Below are 20,190 nucleotides of genomic sequence, written 5' to 3'. Positions count from 1 at the left end.
CCTCCATTGTTGCAGTCTCTCGCTCCTCCACTCCCTTGCTTCCTTCTCCTTCCTTTCGATCTTCCGTTCCTTCTGCTGCCGCTCCTTTCTCCTCTTCTTTCCGTGCTACCTTCCGCTCTGGGCCAGTGCCCTGGTCCTGAGATGGCTTTCCTTCCCCTCCTCTTCTTCCCCCATCCCCGCTCCTGCTCCCCCCCCAGCTGCAGACGCGTATGACCTCCGACGAGCCGGGCACTCCCGCCACAGGTGCGCTGACGAGCCACACCCGTGGCACGCCTTCGGCTCGTCGCAGTCCCTCGCCTCGTGCTCCACCGATCCACAAATTCGGCACTTTCTTGTGCTGCACGAGGCGAGGATATGACCGTAGGCCATACAACGCCTGCAAAACGGGGGCTGACGTGCATAAAACAACGTCCCCCTGTCAGCCCCCAGGGAGAACATCGCAGGGGGATGGAGGTAGCCACCCTGTCCCTTTGGGTCCTCCCTGAGGAGGGCCTGGAATCCTCTCCTCCCATTCCAAAATCCCAGGGAGTCCCTGAGGAGCCTCTCTGAGGAGACCTTGTCCATATACCTCCCCAGAAAGGCCCTCACTTCTTCCTCCTTTACATGCGGATTGTACATTGTAACCGTCACCACCCTGAAATTATTCCTGGCAAGGCTTGTTACTCCATAAAAGCACATCGGCCTTTCTCCTTCCAACGCCCTCACCCTCTTCATGATTTCATCATGCTTCTCCTCTGTATAGCAGGTCACGTCATACGCCCTCTCCATTGGGTTGCCCTGGAGGCAGAGGACATCCTTCACCGACATCTTTAGGCATCCCATCAGGATTGTTCTTCCAAATGTTTCTCTCCCGAATTCTTCCACCTCCTGGTCCTTCCATGCAAATCTTAGCGTATTTGCCAAACCTACTCCCGGTACCGACCTGTTCTTTATATTTTTCTCCATTCTTTCAAGAATAAAAAAAAGCTCTCTTAAAAGAAGCCAATGAAAAATAAAGGATATCTGAAAAAAACGATTCCAGTAAACAAAACAAAATTTCCTCCCTCCTGCCTTCCTTCGACCTTTTGGCTCAGCGGGCTTTGGGGCACCTCGGTACCAAGCTTGATCTGAGCCAAAAGGCCGAAGCGATAACCCACAAATTGACCCCTGCACCCGCCGGGCCCCCGGGGGCCTCGGCAGACCTCATCGGTTTGGCAAAAGTTGGCTCCTCCTCACCCAACGCTTCCCTGGTGACAGGCGGGTGTGTTTTTTTTTTAAAAGTCGCTAATGCGTCGTTAGGTCACTAGCTCTTTAATCCTAGTGCGACTATTTGTTCAATGCCCGGCAAATACACCAGTCATCGTCGGGCTTGAACTCAATTGCCCGAGCGACTACTTTGAGTGGAAAAAATACGCCGGTCGGTCAGCCGGCTTCAAGTCAAACGCCTGAGCAAAAGTCTCGGCGTCATCTCTGTCAATTTCTCTTGAAACAAGATACCGGGCTCTGCCAGAAGCAAAGCCCTTCCAAAAATACGTTGAACTCGTAAGTGTTCCTCTCCACGGAAGTCTTTAGTAAAAGGCGAAAGGCTTGTGCGTAATGAAGAGAAACCAGAGTCGTATGGAAGTCAGAGGTCGGGGCCCGAGACACACACGGTGCACTCTAGGCCGGGTCCCCGCGGGTGGTCCCCGAACCCACTCTTCCAAGTTTTCGAGGGCTGTGGGTAAAAAGTCACAGACAGACAGACAGACAGACAGACAGACAGACAGACAGACAATCCTGGTGAAGTGATTGTATTTTTGGGGGGGGCTCAAAAACACACACACACACAATCCTGGTGAAGTGATTGTATTTTTTGGGGGGGGCTCAAAACACACACACACACACACACACACACACACACACACACACACACACACACAATCCTGGTGAAGTGATTGTATTTTTTGGGGGGGGCTCAAAAACACACACACACACACACACACACACACACACACACACACACACACACACACACACACTCTCCTGGCCAATGTTTTTTTTTTTTTTTTTTTTAAGTAAAATGGCGGGAAAACGGGGACCCCCATGAAGGGGGCTTCGCACTTGTTTCAGTTTGGATGATTCTTCTTTTTCATTCCTTCTCTTCTTCTGCTAGCTGTTTTACATAGCTTGGTGTATTTCTTTTTCCTTGACAATGGGAGAAAAGTGTTGCACCGTTCCCGGAGGTACTGCAATACCGGGTCGATGCGTGGAGCGGACGGAGCAAGCCCCATTTCCGACTCCCTGTTCGAAAAATCCATTTAATATGTAGTCCCCCGATGGGGACGTATCAGATATTAAACTGATAAGAACAGATTTTTTTTTTTTTACAAAATATATTTATTACATTCAAGCCTTTCAATACAAAACCATATATCAATCAAAAATCATAACTAGGCATTTATAAACTACAACACAAACACTAAAACCCCAAAACAAAAACTCGTCTTCCCTGCCCTTCCCACCTACAAACCAAAACCCATACCCACATCAAATACCCAAAGAAACTCACCCTATACTCCCGACCGACGGGGACGCCTCCTCCACTCCTGACGCTCCACCGTCGGCCACCATCCCCTCTCCCCTGGAAACAAAATCAATATCCGGCACACCCACACTCTGTGCCTTGTGCCCCCCACTCAAATCCACCACCCCTCCCGACTCCGGCCCGGGGACCCCATGCCCCTAAACAGGAGCTTAAACCTCCCTCCATCGCCCAATCCTGGGCCATTCCTGTGAGGTCCAGCTCAGATAGGGGTGTAAAGGAGAAGGAAGAGGGAGCCCACGAGGGCCCTGCAACCTCCCCCTCCCCTCCCCCCTGATCTGCCCTCCCCCCTCTTTTACCACCTTTCCTCCTTGAGCGCTCCCCCTTTTAGTCCTTTTAAGTGGTGGAGTAAAAGGCAAAACGTTCTCATAACTTGCCTCCTTCTCCACCTCTACCCGTGGTTCCCCTTTTTACTGCCCCCCCTCCTTCACTCCCTCTCCCTCTGGTCCCGCCACCACTGCCTTCTCTGTCTCCTCCCCTTCAGTCTCCTTCCTCTCCACCTCCGTCTTCCCTGTCTCCTCCTTCTCTGTTCCCTTCTCCAGCTCCTTCTCCACCGCCGTCTTCTCCGACCCCTCCACTCTCTTATCTCCTTCCTCCTCCTGCTCCTTCTCTCCTTCAGCCTCCTGCTCCTCCTCTCCTTCAGCCTCCCGCCCCTCCGATTCCACCATGTCCACTTCTTCCTTTTCCTCTTCTTCTCCTACTGTCGCTCTGTCCTTCTTCTCCCGCCGTGTGTCCTTTTCCTCTGTGCCAGTTCTTGTTTCTTTGTCCCCTCCTCTTCTTCCCCCATCCCCGGCTCTCGCTCCCCCAGCTGCAGACGCGTATGACCGGTGACGCGCCGGGCATTCACGCCACAGGTGCGTAATCATGCCACACCCGTGACATGCCTTCGGCGCGTCACAGTCCCTCGCCTCGTGCTCCGCAGATCCACAATACCTGCACTTCTTTGTGCTGCACGAGGCGAGGATATGACCATAGGCCATACAACGCCTGCAGAACGGGGGCTGACGTGCATAATACAACGTCCCCCTGTCAGCCCCCAGGGAGAACATCGCCGGCGGATGGAGGTAACCCCCCAACCCCTCAGGGTCCTCCCTGAGCAACGCCTGGAATCCTCTCTTCCCATCCCAGAAGCCCAGGGAGTCCCTGAGGAGCCTTGCCGAGGAGACATTGTCCATGTAGCGCCCAAGGAAAGTCCTCACCTCCTCGTCCTTCACATGAGGGTTATACATATTAACCGTGACCACCCGGAAATTAGTTTTTCCCAGGCTGGTCACCTCGTAATGACACATCGGTCCATCCTTTCCCACTTCTCTCGCCCTCCTCATCACGTCCTCATACCTGTCTTCTTTGTGGAGCGTCACGTCGTAAGCCACCTCCAGTGGGTTCGCCTGGAGGCACAACACTTCCCCCCACCTCCAACTTTAGGATCCCAATCAATATTTTTCTCCCAAAGGTCTCCCTCCCAAACGGCTCCATCTCCTTGTTCCTCCAGGCGAACCTCACCGTGTTCGCTATCCCGACTCCAGGCATCTTGTTTGGAGCATGTCGAGCCATCTTGAAAAAAAGCTCTCTTAAAAAGAAGCCACTAGAAAAATTATTTTTTGAAAATGGAAAAAAACCGTCTCCCACACTCCAAACCTTTCCTCCCTCCGGCCTTCCTTCGACCTTTTGGCTCAGCGGGCTTTGGGGCACCTCGGTACCAAGCTTGATCTGAGCCAAAAGGCCGAGAAGCGATAACCCACAAATTGACCCCTGCACCCGCTCGGGCCCCGGGGCCTCGGCAGACCTCATCGGTTTGGCAAAAGTTGGCTCCTCCTCACCCAACGCTTCCCTGGTGACAGGCGGGTGTGTTTTTTTTTAAAAGTCGCTAATGCGTCGTTAGGTCACTAGCTCTTTAATCCTAGTGCGACTATTTGTTCAATGCCCGGCAAATACACCAGTCATCGTCGGGCTTGAACTCAATTGCCCGAGCGACTACTTTGAGTGGAAAAAAATACGCCGGTCGGTCAGCCGGCTTCAAGTCAAACGCCTGAGCAAAAAGTCTCGGCGTCATCTCTGTCAATTTCTCTTGAAACAAGATACCGGGCTCTGCCAGAAGCAAAGCCCTTCCAAAAATACGTTGAACTCGTAAGTGTTCCTCTCCACGGAAGTCTTTAGTAAAAGGCGAAAGGCTTGTGCGTAATGAAGAGAAACCAGAGTCGTATGGAAGTCAGAGGTCGGGGCCCGAGACACACACGGTGCACTCTAGGCCGGGTCCCCGCGGGTGGTCCCCGAACCCACTCTTCCAAGTTTTCGAGGGCTGTGGGTAAAAAGTCACAGACAGACAGACAGACAGACAGACAGACAGACAGACAGACAGACAATCCTGGTGAAGTGATTGTATTTTTGGGGGGGCTCAAAACACACACACACACACAATCCTGGTGAAGTGATTGTATTTTTGGGGGGGCTCAAAACACACACACACACACACACACACACACACACACACACACACAATCCTGGTGAAGTGATTGTATTTTTGGGGGGCTCAAAACACACACACACACACACACACACACACACACACACACACACACACACACACACACACACACACACTCTCCTGGCCAATGTTTTTTTTTTTGTTTTTTTTTTTAAGTAAAATGGCGGGAAAACGGGGACCCCCATGAAGGGGGCTTCGCACTTGTTTCAGTTTGGATGATTCTTCTTTTTCATTCCTTCTCTTCTTCTGCTAGCTGTTTTACATAGCTTGGTGTATTTCTTTTTCCTTGACAATGGGAGAAAAGTGTTGCACCGTTCCCGGAGGTACTGCAATACCGGGTCGATGCGTGGAGCGGACGGAGCAAGCCCCATTTCCGACTCCCTGTTCGAAAAATCCATTTAATATGTAGTCCCCCGATGGGGACGTATCAGATATTAAACTGATAAGAACAGATACTACACTTGATCTGAGCCAAAAGGCCGAGAAGCGATAACCCACAAATTGACCCCTGCACCCGCCGGCTCCCCGGGGCCTCGGCAGACCTCATCGGTTTGGCAAAAGTTGGCTCCTCCTCACCCAACGCTTCCCTGGTGACAGGCGGGTGTGTTTTTTTTAAAAGTCGCTAATGCGTCGTTAGGTCACTAGCTCTTTAATCCTAGTGCGACTATTTGTTCAATGCCCGGCAAATACACCAGTCATCGTCGGGCTTGAACTCAATTGCCCGAGCGACTACTTTGAGTGGAAAAAATACGCCGGTCGGTCAGCCGGCTTCAAGTCAAACGCCTGAGCAAAAAGTCTCGGCGTCATCTCTGTCAATTTCTCTTGAAACAAGATACCGGGCTCTGCCAGAAGCAAAGCCCTTCCAAAAATACGTTGAACTCGTAAGTGTTCCTCTCCACGGAAGTCTTTAGTAAAAGGCGAAAGGCTTGTGCGTAATGAAGAGAAACCAGAGTCGTATGGAAGTCAGAGGTCGGGGCCCGAGACACACACGGTGCACTCTAGGCCGGGTCCCCGCGGGTGGTCCCCGAACCCACTCTTCCAAGTTTTCGAGGGCTGTGGGTAAAAAGTCACAGACAGACAGACAGACAGACAGACAGACAGACAGACAGACAGAACAATCCTGGTGAAGTGATTGTATTTTTGGGGGGGCTCAAAACACACACACACACACAATCCTGGTGAAGTGATTGTATTTTTTTGGGGGCTCAAAACACACACACACACACACACACACACACACACACACACACACACACACACAATCCTGGTGAAGTGATTGTATTTTTTGGGGGGCTCAAAAACACACACACACACACACACACACACACACACACACACACACACACACACACACACTCTCCTGGCCAATGTTTTTTTTTTTTTTTTTTTAAGTAAAATGGCGGGAAAACGGGGACCCCCATGAAGGGGGCTTCGCACTTGTTTCAGTTTGGATGATTCTTCTTTTTCATTCCTTCTCTTCTTCTGCTAGCTGTTTTACATAGCTTGGTGTATTTCTTTTTCCTTGACAATGGGAGAAAAGTGTTGCACCGTTCCCGGAGGTACTGCAATACCGGGTCGATGCGTGGAGCGGACGGAGCAAGCCCCATTTCCGACTCCCTGTTCGAAAAATCCATTTAATATGTAGTCCCCCGATGGGGACGTATCAGATATTAAACTGATAAGAACAGATTTTTTTTTTTTTACAAAATATATTTATTACATTCAAGCCTTTCAATACAAAACCATATATCAATCAAAAATCATAACTAGGCATTTATAAACTACAACACAAACACTAAAACCCCAAAACAAAAACTCGTCTTCCCTGCCCTTCCCACCTACAAACCAAAACCCATACCCACATCAAATACCCAAAGAAACTCACCCTATACTCCCGACCGACGGGGACGCCTCCTCCACTCCTGACGCTCCACCGTCGGCCACCATCCCCTCTCCCCTGGAAACAAAATCAATATCCGGCACACCCACACTCTGTGCCTTGTGCCCCCCACTCAAATCCACCACCCCCTCCCGACTCCGGCCCGGGGACCCCATGCCCCTAAACAGGGAGCTTAAACCTCCCTCCATCGCCCAATCCTGGGCCATTCCTGTGAGGTCCAGCTCAGATAGGGGTGTAAAGGAGAAGGAAGAGGGAGCCCACGAGGGCCCTGCAACCTCCCCCTCCCCTCCCCCCTGATCTGCCCTCCCCCCTCTTTTACCACCTTTCCTCCTTGAGCGCTCCCCCTTTTAGTCCTTTTAAGTGGTGGAGTAAAAGGCAAAACGTTCTCATAACTTGCCTCCTTCTCCACCTCTACCCGTGGTTCCCCTTTTTACTGCCCCCCTCCTTCACTCCCTCTCCCTCTGGTCCCGCCACCACTGCCTTCTCTGTCTCCTCCCCTTCAGTCTCCTTCCTCTCCACCTCCGTCTTCCCTGTCTCCTCCTTCTCTGTTCCCTTCTCCAGCTCCTTCTCCACCGCCGTCTTCTCCGACCCCTCCACTCTCTTATCTCCTTCCTCCTCCTGCTCCTTCTCTCCTTCAGCCTCCTGCTCCTCCTCTCCTTCAGCCTCCCGCCCCTCCGATTCCACCATGTCCACTTCTTCCTTTTCCTCTTCTTCTCCTACTGTCGCTCTGTCCTTCTTCTCCCGCCGTGTGTCCTTTTCCTCTGTGCCAGTTCTTGTTTCTTTGTCCCTCCTCTTCTTCCCCCCATCCCCGGCTCTCGCTCCCCCAGCTGCAGACGCGTATGACCGGTGACGCGCCGGGCATTCACGCCACAGGTGCGTAATCATGCCACACCCGTGACATGCCTTCGGCGCGTCACAGTCCCTCGCCTCGTGCTCCGCAGATCCACAATACCTGCACTTCTTTGTGCTGCACGAGGCGAGGATATGACCATAGGCCATACAACGCCTGCAGAACGGGGCTGACGTGCATAATACAACGTCCCCCTGTCAGCCCCCAGGGAGAACATCGCCGGCGGATGGAGGTAACCCCCCAACCCCTCAGGGTCCTCCCTGAGCAACGCCTGGAATCCTCTCTTCCCATCCCAGAAGCCCAGGGAGTCCCTGAGGAGCCTTGCCGAGGAGACATTGTCCATGTAGCGCCCAAGGAAAGTCCTCACCTCCTCGTCCTTCACATGAGGGTTATACATATTAACCGTGACCACCCGGAAATTAGTTTTTCCCAGGCTGGTCACCTCGTAATGACACATCGGTCCATCCTTTCCCACTTCTCTCGCCCTCCTCATCACGTCCTCATACCTGTCTTCTTTGTGGAGCGTCACGTCGTAAGCCACCTCCAGTGGGTTCGCCTGGAGGCACAACACTTCCCCCACCTCCAACTTTAGGATCCCAATCAATATTTTTCTCCCAAAGGTCTCCCTCCCAAACGGCTCCATCTCCTTGTTCCTCCAGGCGAACCTCACCGTGTTCGCTATCCCGACTCCAGGCATCTTGTTTGGAGCATGTCGAGCCATCTTGAAAAAAAGCTCTCTTAAAAAGAAGCCACTAGAAAAATTATTTTTGAAAATGGAAAAAACCGTCTCCCACACTCCAAACCTTTCCTCCCTCCGGCCTTCCTTCGACCTTTTGGCTCAGCGGGCTTTGGGGCACCTCGGTACCAAGCTTGATCTGAGCCAAAAGGCCGAGAAGCGATAACCCACAAATTGACCCCTGCACCCGCCGGCCCCCGGGGCCTCGGCAGACCTCATCGGTTTGGCAAAAGTTGGCTCCTCCTCACCCAACGCTTCCCTGGTGACAGGCGGGTGTGTTTTTTTTAAAAGTCGCTAATGCGTCGTTAGGTCACTAGCTCTTTAATCCTAGTGCGACTATTTGTTCAATGCCCGGCAAATACACCAGTCATCGTCGGGCTTGAACTCAATTGCCCGAGCGACTACTTTGAGTGGAAAAAATACGCCGGTCGGTCAGCCGGCTTCAAGTCAAACGCCTGAGCAAAAGTCTCGGCGTCATCTCTGTCAATTTCTCTTGAAACAAGATACCGGGCTCTGCCAGAAGCAAAGCCCTTCCAAAAATACGTTGAACTCGTAAGTGTTCCTCTCCACGGAAGTCTTTAGTAAAAGGCGAAAGGCTTGTGCGTAATGAAGAGAAACCAGAGTCGTATGGAAGTCAGAGGTCGGGGCCCGAGACACACACGGTGCACTCTAGGCCGGGTCCCCGCGGGTGGTCCCCGAACCCACTCTTCCAAGTTTTCGAGGGCTGTGGGTAAAAAGTCACAGACAGACAGACAGACAGACAGACAGACAGACAGACAGACAGACAATCCTGGTGAAGTGATTGTATTTTTGGGGGGCTCAAAAACACACACACACACACAATCCTGGTGAAGTGATTGTATTTTTTTGGGGGCTCAAAACACACACACACACACACACACACACACACACACACACACACACAATCCTGGTGAAGTGATTGTATTTTTTTGGGGGCTCAAAACACACACACACACACACACACACACACACACACACACACACACACACACACACACTCTCCTGGCCAATGTTTTTTTTTTTTTTTTTTTAAGTAAAATGGCGGGAAAACGGGGACCCCCATGAAGGGGGCTTCGCACTTGTTTCAGTTTGGATGATTCTTCTTTTTTCATTCCTTCTCTTCTTCTGCTAGCTGTTTTACATAGCTTGGTGTATTTCTTTTTCCTTGACAATGGGAGAAAAGTGTTGCACCGTTCCCGGAGGTACTGCAATACCGGGTCGATGCGTGGAGCGGACGGAGCAAGCCCCATTTCCGACTCCCTGTTCGAAAAATCCATTTAATATGTAGTCCCCCGATGGGGGACGTATCAGATATTAAACTGATAAGAACAGATTTTTTTTTTAGAAAAAATAATTTATTACATTCAATGCCATTCATACAATACAAAACAATACAAACTCATACATTCCATCCAAACACAAATAATAATGGCATTTTTAATTCAAAAACCAAACGAAAACCCAAAACAAAAACTCAGGGGAGCATCATCCCTCCCCGTCATCCTAAACACTAACTTTCCCTATCTTCCCGTCCCTAATCTAAAATAACCCCAGCCCTAATCCCCCCTTCCATCTCTCCCGGGCAGCGTGCTGCCCCCACTTCCTCTCCTCCCTCTTCATCCTCCCTCTCAAATCTCCTTCCACCCTCCTCACTATTCCTTCCACCCCCAATCTTTCCCTGTCTTAACCATGTTCTGCCTGGCTTCCCACAGCCCCCGCTTAAAGAGGCTCATGAGAAGCCAGAGCAGAAACCTATCCCTATCCGTCCCCTCGCTCTCCCTACACCTCTCTCTAGCCTAGCCCAAGTCAAAACAAAATCCCCTCTAACCCTTCCTAACAACACCCGTGCCTTTGCCCATACTACTCCGGCAATGGCACAGTCCCAAAAGACATGGCGCACAGTCTCCTCCCTGCCACAAGAAAGTCTTGGACAGGTGGGGGATCGCGCCAAGCTATGCCGGTACATGGTGGAGCGTACCGGCAAACACTTGTGGAGGCTCAACCAATTCAGGTCCTTGAGCCTGTTGTCTAGACCCCGCGCCTGCACTCCCTCCCAGACCACCGCCGGGATGCCCACTACAGGTGCCGGACTTACTGCCCGTCTGACCTCCTCGTACAGGTGCCTGTGGTCTAAACCTACTCGGGCAACTTCAACCTCGGGGTGTGCGCGCAGCCACTTGGCCGCATGACCAAAGTGCCACGGCAGCTGTTCCGCCCGAGGACCCGTGTTAGACCACACCATTACGCTTCTCGCCTGATACGAGAAGAACACCCGCAGGAGGTAACCGGACGGGTGTAGTACCGGCTGAGCAAGCTCCGTTAACAGAAAAGAAACAAAAATTGCGTCCAGCTTGAGGGGGAGATGTGGTACCCCCCTACCTCCCTCCCCGATGGGACAGATCATGCGTGCCCTGGCGACCCACTCGTACCTGCCACCCCACATGAACTGAAACACTAGCCTCACTAGAGGCCTCCTCAGACAAGCCGGCAATGGGTAGATGTACGCCAAATACAAAAGAGATGGCAGTACATCCACCTTGAGAACCAGGACCTTGCCTAAAAAGGACAAAGACCTAGCCCTCCACATTGCTAGCTTCCTCTGTACCACTGCGATGCCCATGTTCCAGTTCAGCGTCGCTGAGCCGGAGGTCTCAAAGTGGACCCCGAGAACCCTCAGGGCCCCGTTACAGAGAGATAACCCTCCGGGCACATCCGTCCTACCACTCCATCTTCCGAAAAATTTAACGGAAGACTTCGCGTGGTTCAGAACCGCCCCCGACACTCGGGTGAAGTCCCCAATAATGGCAAGGGACCTTGTCAAGCACGAGTCCTTGCAAAGCAGCAAGGAGGTGTCGTCGGCGTACTGTGTCAACTTGACACGGAGACCGCCACTTCCAGGGATCAGCAAGCCCTCCACCCCTGTGTCTGCCCTAATGGCAGCCCCCAGAGGCTCCATGTACAGAACGAAGAGGAGTGCCGAGAGCGGGCATCCCTGCCTGACCCCAGACGAGAGGTCAAAAACATCACCTAAATGACTGTTTACGCTAACCCGGCACCCCGCTCCGACATATAAAGTACGGATCCATCCTATAAACTTTTCCCCAAAACCTAATCTACCTAACACCCTGAATAGAAAGGATCTATTCACGCGATCAAAGGCTTTCGCCTGATCAAGCGCTGCTACCATTAAAGGCAGCCCTCTGTCTTCTACCCAAGCGATGGAGTCCCTGATCAACTGTAGGTTCCACCTAATAGAGCGTCCCTCTACCCCGCACGTCTGATCCTCATGGACGACGTAGGGAAGGGCTGTGCGCAACCGGTCTGCTAAGACCTTTGCTAAGAGCTTATAGTCTACACACAGCATGGTCAATGGCCTCCAGTTGCCCAGGTCAGTTGCTTCCCCCTTCTTATAAAGAAGTGACAGCACACCGACAGCCATTGATCCCCCCGGGACCCCCGTCTCGAGGATGGCCTTCAAGACTTCGAGGACCACTGGTCCAAGTATACCCCAAAACTTGAGGTAAAACTCTGCCGGCAGCCCATCCATCCCAGGCACCTTCCCTTTTCCCATCCTCCTGAGAGCGCTCTCAACCTCCTCGAGGGAGATCTGAGCCTCCATCACATCTCTAATGTCCTCCGGCAATCGCCGGGACAAGTGTTCTAAAAACACATTTCCCTGCTCTACATCAATTACCCTCTCTTTAAATAAACCTCGGAAATGATCAGTTGTCACCCTGACCATTTCCTCCGGTTTTCTAACTATGCTACCATCTTCTTTCCTCACCCCATGCATTATCTTCCTACTCTGTCTGCCCCTAACCGACTTAAAGAACATAGCGGAACAAGTCTCATTATGTTCTAGAAAGCCATTATGCGCACGCTCCAGGAAAGCTCGAGCCTTCCGCTCCTGCAGCTCCCTGAGCTGCGCCTTCAGGTCAGTGGATCTCTCCCAGTCAATCGACCCGCCGAGGTTGCCTGCCTCGTACTCGAGTTCGAGCAACCTTTGGATACGATCCACCTCCCTCCTTTCCTCCCTTTTTTCCTCTTACAATATCCTATTATAAAAGCCCTAATCCTTACCTTAACTAAGTCCCACCACTCTAACACCCCCTCGCACATGGACCGGAGGCCTTCAAGCCCCGAAAGAAACCAAAAAGGTGTCAACGAAAGCTTGCTCCTCCAGCACATCCCGATCTAATTTCCAGTACCCCCTACCGAAGAGGCAGACTGGCGACCCCACCTGCAGGAGTACCCCGTCGTGATCTGAGAAGAACACAGGCAACAGCCGCCCAGACAACTGACCCAAAGACCTAGATAGGAAAATGTAGTCGAGCCTCCGCGCAACCCCCCGGGAGTTGCGCCATGTGGGACCAGCCATTGTCGGAGTAGAGTGCAGGCCTCCATCAACCAGACCATGGCAAGCCATTAGCCCGGTGATGGCGCCTGCACTACTATCACCCACTAACCCTAAATCTATGTTGAAATCCCCTCCTATCACCAAGTGCCTATTTGTGACACACAGGGGCGCCAGACAGTCCACCATCTCCCTCCTGTCTGCCGCCACCTGTGGCCCATACACCACCACAAACCTATACCTACTATCCCTAATAGTGACATCCACCCCCAACACCCTCCCCTGCATTACAACAAAAGATCCCTCCACCCTCACCTCCCTATTCCCAAACAAAATCCCCACCCCCGTAGAATGCACCCCACCTATACCCCAAACTGACTCTCCCTTATCCCACTCCCTACTAAACCTGATGACATCCCCTCCATCCCTCAGGTGAACCTCCTGTAAAAAACAAACATCAAAACCCACCCCTTCCAAAAAACTAAAAACCGCCCTCCTCTTAACAAAATCCCTCAAACCCCTTACATTTAAACTAAAAAATTTAACAGAAAATGTCATTTAATTTAAAATAAAACCCTACATCAACAAAATGAAAACCCTAAAATAACAAAAAACAGGAGACTCACCCGATGCCCCCCTGCTTCGTCTCATCCGGCGGGGACGTCTTCTCCTCTCCTGACGTCCCCCCGTCCTCCTCCATCTCTCCAACCCAGGATGCAGGTATGGTGTTAGGCCTTGGAGTTCCCTGCATCCTGGGTTCCCCACCAACACCCTCCTCTCCTCTCTCCCTAAAGGCAGCTGGACTGAGGTCGAGAGCAGGGGATCCCACCTCCCCAAGCAGGAGTTGAGATCCCCCCTCAGACACCCAGCCCAGCGCCACGCCCTGGGAGTCTCCCTCCACCAGCTGTTGGGGGGCTGAGGAAAACAGTGATGTCAAAGGTGTTCCTCCCTCCCCCATCACCCGCTTGGCCACCCCCTCACCCCCCTCACCCGCCTCCCTCTCACAGCATGCCGAGCTCCCCCTCTTCCCTTTCTTCTTCGGCTTTGGAGGCAGCGGAGAGACACCACTCCCCCTCTCCGCCAGCTCCTCCACCATTCCCCTCAACTCCTCAACGAGGGCGCTCGACATGCTGTCCCCCACTCCCTCACCCCCTCCCTCCTCCTCCTCCCCCAGCCCCCCGCCACCGGCAGCACCTCCACCACCTCTCCCTCCCTTGTCGGTGTCTCTCGTTCCTCCACTCCCTTTCTTCCTTTCAATTCTACTCCTTCTTCTGCTCCCGTGTCTTCTTTCTCCCTCTGCCTTCCTGCTGTCGCTCCTTGCTCCTCTTCTTTCCGTGCTTGTCTCTTGTCCTGTGGCGTCCTTCCTTCTCCTCTTCTTCCCCCATCCCCCGCTCCTGCTCCCCCCCCAGCTGCAGACGCGTATGACCTCTGACGAGCCGGGCACTCCCGCCACAGGTGTGCAGATGAACCACACCCGTGGCACGCCTTAGGCTCGTCGCAGTCCCTCGCCTCGTGCTCCGCAGATCCACAAATTCTGCACTTTTTTGTGCTGCACGAGGCGAGGATATGACCGTAGGCCATACAACGCCTGCAGAACGGGGGCTGACGTGCGTAAAACAACGTCCCCCGGTCAGCCCCCAGGGAGAACATCGCAGGAGGATGGAGGTAGCCATCCTGTCCCTTAGGGTCCTCCCTGAGGAGTGCCTGGAAACCCCGCCTGCCATTCCAGAACCCCAGGGAGTCCCTGAGGAGCCTTGCCGTTGAGACATTATCCATATACCTCCCGAGAAATGCCCTCACCTCTTCATCTTTGACATGTGGGTTATATATGTTCACCGTCACCACTCTAAAATTGCTCTTGGCCAAACTTGTGACCTCGTAATTACGCAAGGGTTCCACGCCTCCCAAAGCCCTCACCTTCTTCATGATATCTTGATGCATCTCCTCTGTGTAAAAAGTAGCATCAAAAGCTTTTTCCATGGGGTTTCCCTGAAGGCAAAAGACGTCTTTAACTGACAGTTTTAGTGTCCCCATCAAGACCGTTCTCCCAAACGTCTCCCTCCCGAATGGCTCCTTCTCCTTGTTTCTCCATGCAAACCTTACTGTATTCGCTATCCCTATCCCAGGGACCGTTCTTCTTGGTACTTCTTGCGTCATCTTCTCAGGTATAAAGCTCTCTTCAAAAAAAGAAGCCGCTGGTGGAAAACACGAGTATTGAAAAACAATTTCCAATAAAGCAAAAACAAAAAATACCGCCCTCCTATCTCCGACCTTTTGACTCAGCGAGCTCTGGGGCACCTCGGTACCAAGCTTGATCTGAGCCAAAAGGCCGAGAAGCGATAACCCACAAATTGACCCCTGCACCCGCCGGGCCCCCGGGGGCCTCGGCAGACCTCATCGGTTTGGCAAAAGTTGGCTCCTCCTCACCCAACGCTTCCCTGGTGACAGGCGGGTGTGTTTTTTTTAAAAGTCGCTAATGCGTCGTTAGGTCACTAGCTCTTTAATCCTAGTGCGACTATTTGTTCAATGCCCGGCAAATACACCAGTCATCGTCGGGCTTGAACTCAATTGCCCGAGCGACTACTTTGAGTGGAAAAATACGCCGGTCGGTCAGCCGGCTTCAAGTCAAACGCCTGAGCAAAAAGTCTCGGCGTCATCTCTGTCAATTTCTCTTGAAACAAGATACCGGGCTCTGCCAGAAGCAAAGCCCTTCCAAAAATACGTTGAACTCGTAAGTGTTCCTCTCCACGGAAGTCTTTAGTAAAAGGCGAAAGGCTTGTGCGTAATGAAGAGAAACCAGAGTCGTATGGAAGTCAGAGGTCGGGGCCCGAGACACACACGGTGCACTCTAGGCCGGGTCCCCGCGGGTGGTCCCCGAACCCACTCTTCCAAGTTTTCGAGGGCTGTGGGTAAAAAGTCACAGACAGACAGACAGACAGACAGACAGACAGACAGACAGACAGACAATCCTGGTGAAGTGATTGTATTTTTGGGGGGCTCAAAAACACACACACACACACAATCCTGGTGAAGTGATTGTATTTTTTTGGGGGGCTCAAAAACACACACACACACACACACACACACACACACACACACACACACACAATCCTGGTGAAGTGATTGTATTTTTGGGGGGGCTCAAAACACACACACACACACACACACACACACACACACACACACACACACACACACACACTCTCCTGGCCAATGTTTTTTTTTTTTTTTTTTTTTTTTAAGTAAAATGGCGGGAAAACGGGGACCCCCATGAAGGGGGCTTCGCACTTGTTTCAGTTTGGATGATTCTTCTTTTTTCATTCCTTCTCTTCTTCTGCTAGCTGTTTTACATAGCTTGGTGTATTTCTTTTTCCTTGACAATGGGAGAAAAGTGTTGCACCGTTCCCGGAGGTACTGCAATACCGGGTCGATGCGTGGAGCGGACGGAGCAAGCCCCATTTCCGACTCCCTGTTCGAAAAATCCATTTAATATGTAGTCCCCCGATGGGGGACGTATCAGATATTAAACTGATAAGAACAGATTTTTTTTTTTTTTTTTTTTTTTACAAAATATATTTATTACATTCAAGCCTTTCAATACAAAACCATATATCAATCAAAAATCATAACTAGGCATTTATAAACTACAACACAAACACTAAAACCCCAAAACAAAAACTCGTCTTCCCTGCCCTTCCCACCTACAAACCAAAACCCATACCCACATCAAATACCCAAAGAAACTCACCCTATACTCCCGACCGACGGGGACGCCTCCTCCACTCCTGACGCTCCACCGTCGGCCACCATCCCCTCTCCCCTGGAAACAAAATCAATATCCGGCACACCCACACTCTGTGCCTTGTGCCCCCACTCAAATCCACCACCCCCCTCCCGACTCCGGCCCGGGGACCCCATGCCCCTAAACAGGGAGCTTAAACCTCCCTCCATCGCCCAATCCTGGGCCATTCCTGTGAGGTCCAGCTCAGATAGGGGTGTAAAGGAGAAGGAAGAGGGAGCCCACGAGGGCCCTGCAACCTCCCCCTCCCCTCCCCCCTGATCTGCCCTCCCCCCTCTTTTACCACCTTTCCTCCTTGAGCGCTCCCCCTTTTTAGTCCTTTTAAGTGGTGGAGTAAAAGGCAAAACGTTCTCATAACTTGCCTCCTTCTCCACCTCTACCCGTGGTTCCCCTTTTTACTGCCCCCCCCTCCTTCACTCCCTCTCCCTCTGGTCCCGCCACCACTGCCTTCTCTGTCTCCTCCCCTTCAGTCTCCTTCCTCTCCACCTCCGTCTTCCCTGTCTCCTCCTTCTCTGTTCCCTTCTCCAGCTCCTTCTCCACCGCCGTCTTCTCCGACCCCTCCACTCTCTTATCTCCTTCCTCCTCCTGCTCCTTCTCTCCTTCAGCCTCCTGCTCCTCCTCTCCTTCAGCCTCCCGCCCCTCCGATTCCACCATGTCCACTTCTTCCTTTTCCTCTTCTTCTCCTACTGTCGCTCTGTCCTTCTTCTCCCGCCGTGTGTCCTTTTCCTCTGTGCCAGTTCTTGTTTCTTTGTCCCCTCCTCTTCTTCCCCCATCCCCGGCTCTCGCTCCCCCCCCAGCTGCAGACGCGTATGACCGGTGACGCGCCGGGCATTCACGCCACAGGTGCGTAATCATGCCACACCCGTGACATGCCTTCGGCGCGTCACAGTCCCTCGCCTCGTGCTCCGCAGATCCACAATACCTGCACTTCTTTGTGCTGCACGAGGCGAGGATATGACCATAGGCCATACAACGCCTGCAGAACGGGGGCTGACGTGCATAATACAACGTCCCCTGTCAGCCCCCAGGGAGAACATCGCCGGCGGATGGAGGTAACCCCCAACCCCTCAGGGTCCTCCCTGAGCAACGCCTGGAATCCTCTCTTCCCATCCCAGAAGCCCAGGGAGTCCCTGAGGAGCCTTGCCGAGGAGACATTGTCCATGTAGCGCCCAAGGAAAGTCCTCACCTCCTCGTCCTTCACATGAGGGTTATACATATTAACCGTGACCACCCGGAAATTAGTTTTTCCCAGGCTGGTCACCTCGTAATGACACATCGGTCCATCCTTTCCCACTTCTCTCGCCCTCCTCATCACGTCCTCATACCTGTCTTCTTTGTGGAGCGTCACGTCGTAAGCCACCTCCAGTGGGTTCGCCTGGAGGCACAACACTTCCCCCACCTCCAACTTTAGGATCCCAATCAATATTTTTCTCCCAAAGGTCTCCCTCCCAAACGGCTCCATCTCCTTGTTCCTCCAGGCGAACCTCACCGTGTTCGCTATCCCGACTCCAGGCATCTTGTTTGGAGCATGTCGAGCCATCTTGAAAAAAGCTCTCTTAAAAAGAAGCCACTAGAAAAATTATTTTTTGAAAATGGAAAAAAACCGTCTCCCACACTCCAAACCTTTCCTCCCTCCGGCCTTCCTTCGACCTTTTGGCTCAGCGGGCTTTGGGGCACCTCGGTACCAAGCTTGATCTGAGCCAAAAGGCCGAGAAGCGATAACCCACAAATTGACCCCTGCACCCGCCCGGGCCCCGGGGCCTCGGCAGACCTCATCGGTTTGGCAAAAGTTGGCTCCTCCTCACCCAACGCTTCCCTGGTGACAGGCGGGTGTGTTTTTTTTAAAAGTCGCTAATGCGTCGTTAGGTCACTAGCTCTTTAATCCTAGTGCGACTATTTGTTCAATGCCCGGCAAATACACCAGTCATCGTCGGGCTTGAACTCAATTGCCCGAGCGACTACTTTGAGTGGAAAAAAATACGCCGGTCGGTCAGCCGGCTTCAAGTCAAACGCCTGAGCAAAAGTCTCGGCGTCATCTCTGTCAATTTCTCTTGAAACAAGATACCGGGCTCTGCCAGAAGCAAAGCCCTTCCAAAAATACGTTGAACTCGTAAGTGTTCCTCTCCACGGAAGTCTTTAGTAAAAGGCGAAAGGCTTGTGCGTAATGAAGAGAAACCAGAGTCGTATGGAAGTCAGAGGTCGGGGCCCGAGACACACACGGTGCACTCTAGGCCGGGTCCCCGCGGGTGGTCCCCGAACCCACTCTTCCAAGTTTTCGAGGGCTGTGGGTAAAAAGTCACAGACAGACAGACAGACAGACAGACAGACAGACAGACAGACAGACAATCCTGGTGAAGTGATTGTATTTTTGGGGGGGGGCTCAAAAACACACACACACACACAATCCTGGTGAAGTGATTGTATTTTTTGGGGGGGGGGGCTCAAAAACACACACACACACACACACACACACACACACACACAATCCTGGTGAAGTGATTGTATTTTTTGGGGGGGGCTCAAAAACACACACACACACACACACACACACACACACACACACACACACACACACACACACTCTCCTGGCCAATGTTTTTTTTTTTTTTTTTTTTTTAAGTAAAATGGCGGGAAAACGGGGGACCCCCATGAAGGGGGCTTCGCACTTGTTTCAGTTTGGATGATTCTTCTTTTTTCATTCCTTCTCTTCTTCTGCTAGCTGTTTTACATAGCTTGGTGTATTTCTTTTTCCTTGACAATGGGAGAAAAGTGTTGCACCGTTCCCGGAGGTACTGCAATACCGGGTCGATGCGTGGAGCGGACGGAGCAAGCCCCATTTCCGACTCCCTGTTCGAAAAATCCATTTAATATGTAGTCCCCCGATGGGGGACGTATCAGATATTAAACTGATAAGAACAGATTTTTTTTTTTTTAGAAAAAATAATTTATTACAATCAATGCCATTCATACAATACAAAACAATACAAACTCATACATTCCATCCAAACACAAATAATAATGGCATTTTTAATTCAAAACCAAACGAAAACCCAAAACAAAAACTCAGGGGAGCATCATCCCTCCCCGTCATCCTAAACACTAACTTTCCCTATCTTCCCGTCCCTAATCTAAAATAACCCCAGCCCTAATCCCCCCTTCCATCTCTCCCGGGCAGCATGCTGCCCCACTTCCTCTCCTCCCTCTTCATCCTCCCTCTCAAATCTCCTTCCACCCTCCTCACTATCCCTTCCACCCCCCAATCTTTCCCTGTCTTAACCATGTTCTGCCTGGCTTCCCACAGCCCCCGCTTAAAGAGGCTCATGAGAAGCCAGAGCAGAAACCTATCCCTATCCGTCCCCCTCGCTCTCCCTACACCTCTCTCTAACCTAGCCCACGTCAAAACAAAATCACCTCTAACCCTTCCTAACAACACCCGTGCCTTCGCCCATACTACTCCGGCAATGGCACAGTCCCAAAAGACATGG

General features: G+C 52.0%; 8 non-coding genes and 4 pseudogenes across 8 annotated transcripts; all 12 read right to left on the bottom strand.

Moving 5' to 3' along the window:
- Positions 1 to 1,478: 1,478 nt before the first annotated feature.
- LOC123740504 (U5 spliceosomal RNA) lies at positions 1,479 to 1,595 on the bottom strand. Its single transcript, XR_006768389.1, has one exon. It is a non-coding gene; the product is annotated as a U5 spliceosomal RNA (small nuclear RNA).
- Positions 1,596 to 2,179: 584 nt separating this feature from the next.
- Positions 2,180 to 2,355, bottom strand: LOC123740388 (uncharacterized; annotated as a pseudogene).
- A 2,289-nt stretch (positions 2,356 to 4,644) lies between these two features.
- On the bottom strand, positions 4,645 to 4,761 carry LOC123740503 (U5 spliceosomal RNA). Its single transcript, XR_006768388.1, has one exon. It is a non-coding gene; the product is annotated as a U5 spliceosomal RNA (small nuclear RNA).
- Positions 4,762 to 5,346: 585 nt separating this feature from the next.
- Positions 5,347 to 5,536, bottom strand: LOC123740602 (U2 spliceosomal RNA). The gene has a single exon (XR_006768478.1). It is a non-coding gene; the product is annotated as a U2 spliceosomal RNA (small nuclear RNA).
- A 347-nt stretch (positions 5,537 to 5,883) lies between these two features.
- Positions 5,884 to 6,000, bottom strand: LOC123740502 (U5 spliceosomal RNA). The gene has a single exon (XR_006768387.1). It is a non-coding gene; the product is annotated as a U5 spliceosomal RNA (small nuclear RNA).
- Positions 6,001 to 6,582: 582 nt separating this feature from the next.
- LOC123740387 (uncharacterized) lies at positions 6,583 to 6,758 on the bottom strand (annotated as a pseudogene).
- A 2,282-nt stretch (positions 6,759 to 9,040) lies between these two features.
- Positions 9,041 to 9,157, bottom strand: LOC123740500 (U5 spliceosomal RNA). The gene has a single exon (XR_006768386.1). It is a non-coding gene; the product is annotated as a U5 spliceosomal RNA (small nuclear RNA).
- Positions 9,158 to 9,732: 575 nt separating this feature from the next.
- On the bottom strand, positions 9,733 to 9,907 carry LOC123740310 (uncharacterized; annotated as a pseudogene).
- Positions 9,908 to 15,594: 5,687 nt separating this feature from the next.
- Positions 15,595 to 15,711, bottom strand: LOC123740499 (U5 spliceosomal RNA). The gene has a single exon (XR_006768385.1). It is a non-coding gene; the product is annotated as a U5 spliceosomal RNA (small nuclear RNA).
- Positions 15,712 to 16,295: 584 nt separating this feature from the next.
- Positions 16,296 to 16,482, bottom strand: LOC123740355 (U2 spliceosomal RNA). Its single transcript, XR_006768294.1, has one exon. It is a non-coding gene; the product is annotated as a U2 spliceosomal RNA (small nuclear RNA).
- A 2,290-nt stretch (positions 16,483 to 18,772) lies between these two features.
- LOC123740498 (U5 spliceosomal RNA) lies at positions 18,773 to 18,889 on the bottom strand. The gene has a single exon (XR_006768384.1). It is a non-coding gene; the product is annotated as a U5 spliceosomal RNA (small nuclear RNA).
- A 583-nt stretch (positions 18,890 to 19,472) lies between these two features.
- Positions 19,473 to 19,650, bottom strand: LOC123740616 (uncharacterized; annotated as a pseudogene).
- Positions 19,651 to 20,190: the final 540 nt, after the last annotated feature.

This window comes from Salmo salar, unplaced genomic scaffold (assembly GCF_905237065.1).
Source record: "Salmo salar unplaced genomic scaffold, Ssal_v3.1, whole genome shotgun sequence".
In the NCBI taxonomy this organism is placed as follows: domain Eukaryota; kingdom Metazoa; phylum Chordata; class Actinopteri; order Salmoniformes; family Salmonidae; genus Salmo; species Salmo salar.
Note: the sequence above shows the minus strand (reverse complement) of the source record. Positions and strands in the feature narration are given on the sequence as shown.